The sequence below is a fragment of the Talpa europaea genome, assembly GCF_964194135.1.
Source record: "Talpa europaea genome assembly, chromosome: 12".
NCBI classification, from domain to species: domain Eukaryota; kingdom Metazoa; phylum Chordata; class Mammalia; order Eulipotyphla; family Talpidae; genus Talpa; species Talpa europaea.
Genome location: NC_140079.1, coordinates 13,064,381 through 13,070,497, shown reverse-complemented (window position 1 = coordinate 13,070,497; position 6,117 = coordinate 13,064,381).

The window sequence follows — 6,117 nt, the reverse complement described above, 5'->3', positions numbered from 1 at the left end:
GTTTCGATGACTGTCCTTGTATTTTTCTGCAAGTACAGGGATCTACTCAGACAAGTGAGGTGCCCAGGCTGAGAAGAGCTGGGACTGGAGTCGTCTCACACAGGGGCTGGCTTCTGTGTGCTCCCTTGGATGAGCCACATTCCACAGAGAACAGTCTGGGCTCACGGTGTGAGTAGCAGGGCAGTAGGAGGAAGGGACAATTCTGTGGCTTACTCAGGCCAAAAGCACATGAGATGAAGACCTAAACCCCACAGGAAGGTGAACTCTCCCACCTGCCTGGCTCCAGGCCTCCAGTAGAGAGGGGAGGAAGGTTTCAGGGAGAATGTGGTAGAAGGTCACGTAACATATCTGTGTGTTCCCAGCCACTGCAAAGACTTTGCAATATGAAGCAAGCAGCCTACACGAAGTAAAAGAATATAAGAATTTCCACATGAGCGAGACCTATGGTCCCTTCCAGAGAGAATTCTCGTCTGCAGGTTTTCCCCACCATCTTAAAGTAAAATGTTCCTAATTGGCATAATTTGGTAGGTGATTTTTGGGGTCGGAATACTCAAAATCTCTTCTATATAAATGAATGGTAGTAGTCATGCCCTTTAGACTACTAAATAAACAACAACAGCAAAAAAAACCCAACCTACTAAATCATAGCAAATAGTAAAATTCTATTTTTGGAAAGCGAGGGAAACCTACAATATAGTGACTGTTGGTGCATGTTTATTTACTATTAGCCATGGCCCATACTTTTTATGAATCTTGAAAATGTCTTTCAATAATCTGATGAAGGTGCAATGCTTACCAAAGGCTGTGTTTTGTTTTAGTCCCTTAAGATCACTTCGAAAGTTAGATGTGTGTCCTTTAACCTCTTGCTTCTAATCTCAGTCAGCTCTTTTTCAGTAGTAATTTGTTTACCTCTAATAATTTTATGTACAGTAAAGTATTCTGGACTAGATAATCCTACTGCCTTTCAATTGAAGATGGCCTTGTCCTTAGTCACTCTGGACTTAATTTCCTCACCTGTGGGACATAGGTTGTTTGGACAAAACCACTAGTTTTTAACCCTGACTGTGTGTTAGGGTCTCCTGGGGTATTAAAGAAAAACACTAATGCTTATATCATGGTAACCCCCAGGCCCACTTCCAGCATGCATATAAAAAGTTGAAAGCTGAATAAGACCTATATTTTCCTTAACAGCAGTATACTAGTCCTGACTTCCTGATTTTGACATTGTACTATAGGTATTTAAGATGTCACTCATAATTGAGGGAAACTGGATAAAGGGTACACAGGACTTTATGTATTATTTTCACAACCTCCTCTAACTTCAAAATAAAGAGTAAAAATCTCCAAAACCTAGATGCCAAAATCCCACCCCAGAGATTGCCATTCATTGGTTTTTCAAAATCAATGAAATGTGCAGCAGGGGTTAAGAACCACTGAACTAGAAGATCCCTGGGTCCCTTTCCAGCCCTAAAATATTATCAGTCAAATTAACCTCAACCTCTCTTGAAACTATTTAAATATTCAACCTGTAAGGGTAATACTTTTTTTTTTTTTTAAAGTTTACTCCCTGCTATGTGCAATCATTCTCTTATTTCTCCTAAAGTTACCCCTTACCTGAGTGTACAAGCGCCAGCCTCTTTCCAGCATTGTCATTCTCTAGCTGTATCTTGAGGCTGTTCCTTCTCAGTTGATCCCAGGATTCTTGCTGTCACTCACTGGCTGCAGATCACTTCTGTTTGCCCTGGGCCACAAGCTCCTGCCACAGATGCTTCGAGCTCTACAGATGTCTCAGCAGAAAGGACTGAAGTGGGAAGGGCACACTTGGTTTTAAAGTCCCTTTGCCTTATTCTCTATGCTTCCACCCAGAGCTCCATATAATCCAGACTTGACAGAACAGTTGTGATTAACCAATAGGAACTATAAAGTGGGAGGGGAAAAAGTCAATCATAATGTTAAATGGGATTATGCTCACAGTCCAAAAAAGCACCCCAAATTATACCTCACACAGGGAGCCCAACTGGGACTGCACCCCAAATCTTTGTCTTCTGCCTATCCTCTGATAAGCCCTCCTTTGAAGAACACCTTTTTCTTTGTACAAGTGGAGTCATAGTCTTATCTTAGCCCTTCACAGATGGATCTCGGCCAACGAGCCACCTTCATCAGAGCAGTCCTAAGACTGGAGTGCCCACAACAGAGCCCTTCTTGAAGTCCAGAGCTTTCAACCAGGAATCACACAATGGGAGAGACAGGTGGTGGCCTGGGTGTGACAGTCTCAGTTGAGCTTTGGCACTAACTCTAGGTGCTGTCCTGGGTAAGAAAGAGGTGGTGACAGATGCTTCCTCTTTCTTTTTGATTATCTGGGAGACAATGTAAGGATCTCTTTCTTTGTGTGTGTATTTCTCTGTCTCTGTCTCTGTCTCTTTCACACACACACACACACACACACACACACACACACTTTCCCTCTCTCGCTTTCTCTTCCCAAGGACAGCACATGCTCAGTTCACGGAGAGCAAGAGAAACTTTTCCAAATGGACAACAGATTCTTTCTCTCCACTTGGTGCTTTATTATTATGCAAAACTATGTCCTCTCAGATTTGTTCTTTTCCAGCCCCTATAACCTGCCCAGAGGCCTATTGGCGATTAAGAAATGAGACAAACTACCCTGTCTTTTGAAGCACAGAACCTCCTTCTGGCCACTCTAAAATTAACCCCCCAGGCTCTGAGACACTGCAGACCTCTTCAGGCCTTTCTCTGTAAGAGGAAGGGAAGCCATATAAGGTTAATTACTCTCCTGAATAATTAACCTGCTGGGGCTTATAGAGGGTTTGATGATTTGGAAATGATTTATGTCACCACGTTCATTGGCATTTATTTTAATTCTTTTTAGCGTTTGTCTTTCTAGATGGATTTTCAAAAACATTTTCAATCAAAAAGGAGTACTCCCCACTTAGGCACCCCTTTCCTGCCTTCCTCCCCCCATTTCGGTTAGGCTTATCTCTCCCTTGCTGCCTGATGTCCACCTGCAGGCTTAGGCCAACTGCCAAGATGTCACCGCTCCAGGCCATTGCTTGAGGTAATTGTTTCCAAATGTTTACTACCCACAACTTTGTCTCATCTTATCTCTTCCAGGTTTCAAGGGTGGATGTAATTTAAATTTCCCAAGAATTTGAAAATCAGTCCATGATCATATTTTTTTATATTTATTTATTTATGCATACAAGAGCTGGGGTGCAGGCCAGAGATGTGGGGGGTAAGAGGATTCACTAGAGACAGAGTGGGGAGCAGAACAGGCAGACTGACTGAAATACGCTGCTGAGGGGAGCAGCGGGCGAGACAGGAGAGGTCTGCTGAGCCATGTGGGTTGCTCCCTGGTGGGGATCGAACCCCTGCTGCAGTGGCCATGGATAGCTTCATTGTGCTGTGTCTTAACCTCTTGCGCCATCAGGGAGCCCCAGTCCATCATCATCTTAACTGAATTTCTCCCAGTGACAATTTTTTAAATCATGGCATTTTGAAGGTATGCAATCAGTCTGGTACATAAAAAGCACCAAATTAACATTTGGTTTTGTTAATTTCTCTAGTGGTTCTGAAGAGCAAAACCTTTTATTAACTTTATTAAATGACTCCCTGAAATGAGGAGCCAGCTGCAGAGATAAATGTGACTTTTAAGGCAAAATATCAAATTCCAAATTGAGTATTCCTCCCAGTATAATGCACAGGAAGTCTCCTGAGGCTGTTGGAATTTCAGACCGTGGTATCAGACAACCTGAGCTGGGGAATGCTTACCCTGTTTTTAAGGGTTGTGTGACCTTGGGTGAGTTATTTCATTTCTTCAAACTTCAGTTTCATGATGGATAAAAATGAACACACTACTTTACCTATCTTGGGTGGTGGTTTGAAGATTAAGGGGACACTGCTGCTGTGTTGGTCCAGAGAATGCACTTGGTGGGTCCCTGGAAGCTGCCATGGAGCTGCTGTTTCTGTAGTTGAGCCAGCCAGCCAGTGAAGATGCCAGTGTTTTCCAAGTGTGGACAAAGGACCATCCATATAGGAATCTATAACAGAATCAACATAGGTGCATTTAAAAACTGCAGAGGGGCCTCCCTGGTGGCGCAACTGTTGAGCGCTGGGTTGCGAAGCTGCCCGCGGCCTCTGCAGCGCCGGTTCGATCCCCGGCTGCTCCCCGGCCACCAGAGGAGGGTCCCACATGGCGCGCAGACCTCTTCCTGCCGCCCGCTGCTCTCCTCAGCAGTGTACTTCGGTCCTCCTGCCTGCTCTGCTCCCCGCTCTGGCTCTGGTGAATTCTCTCACCCTCCCACGCTTCTGACTGTACCCAGTGCTTGTATAAATAAATAAATAAATAAATAAATAAATAAATAAATAAATAAATAAATAAATAAATAAATCTTTAAAAAAAAAAAAAACTGCAGAGGCCTACCTCAAACACGCAGCATTTCCCCCACAGAGGTATAGGCCCCTGTGTTTTATCTGGCTCCCCAGGTGGGTGGGGATGGACGTACTTGGGGTCCCCAGTGTCGCTGTGGGACTCCTGAGCTGGTCTGTGTGATCTGTGGTGACTCAGAGACTTTGCAGGCAGTTTCTAACCCTTCATAATGTGCCCGTAACCTGTTAGCCTGTCTTCCCAGAAAGGTCTTAAAGATCAGTTTAAGGGGGTGGGTGTTGTTTGGTGATGTGAGGTAGCTATAGTAACCTTGCTCACACATTCCTTAGTGAACGTTTTTCTACACGAGAATCACACAAGAACTAAGAGATGTGTACAGAAAGAAACAACACCAAGACTATGGGGAAATGCTCTGTTAGAACAACAAGGTAATCAGTTCAGAAAGCAGAGGCTGGACACGGGAAATAAAAAAAGAAAGAAAGCCGTCCAGAATAGGGATATTGTGGTGCCAATCAATGGACGTTTTGAGTTCTCTGGTCTTTGTCCCTTGGGGATGCCACGAGGGGTGGGTTTGAGGGTGTGCAGGGGCTTGGTGTGTGGGAAGAGAGATTATTTTGACAACAGGCCAGTTTCAATTTAGTTCAAAACTATTAAAAACTAAAGTTTTATTGGCCTCAGAAAGGCAACAATTGTTCTGTTTCTCTGGCATAGCACCCTAGGAGGCAGGTCACAACATGTCCTGTTTGTCCAAGCCTAATGGAGTCCCTGGGGAGGGGACTATCAGTGTCATTTTACAAAAGCAGTATCCTTTCCCTGATAGAAAGAGGAAAGATGGCAGCTGGTCAGCTTCTTTCCCTAGATCTCCAAGAGGGGCCCTCTGGCAGCTCTTGTTCATGACATCATTCCTCCTGCCCACAGCCTGGGCTGTGGGCTCTGGTTTGGACTTCATTGTGATGAGATCACTTCTTTGTGTAGATGAGGAGGTTGGGGTTTAATGGGGATTGAGTCCCCAACTTCCTGAATGTTCTTTCACAAATGGTGACTCAAAGCTCTCACTACCAGAGAGTGGATATGAAGTCTGGTTTGGGTATCTTTTAGAACCAAGGTGCTTGTGCGACACTGGGCCAGTGATGACTCAACTGCTAGTGCCTTGGATGCCTCATTTTGTTACCAGTGTTGTTGTGAAGATGAAATGAGGTGATGGTCCATTAGTTCTGGTAGAAAGGCTAAGAAAGTGGCATCCCTGGTCACTTTCTGGCACTACTGCCTTGGTGCTGAAGCTTGGGATATGGGAAATGCCCCCCAACATCACTGCTGGATTAAGTTGAGGCCTTAGTGCCTTCAGCAAACAGGGTTTCATAGTATCATTGAGCACAGGTTGCCTAGGTGACTCCTCTTCATCTTAACAGACAGTTGCATTGATTCAATTAATCAGAGGAAGTAAGCACTGACATTTAGTTGCAAACACCACAGTCAAATGTGTAAATCAATTAGTAAACCCAAGTGATACGTATTTAAGAACCTAACGCAGAAATTTAGAAATGTAAGGCAGCAACGAATTCTAGACACTGCCATGCATTTTTGGCAAAAGAAAAAAAAAATCAAATATTTGCCTAGAAAGTTTAAGAAACAGAACATTGGAAATGGAAGAGAATTAGCAGCAGGTTATCTCACTGTAGTAAAGATGTGCCTTTTTGGCCCTATGGCCATTT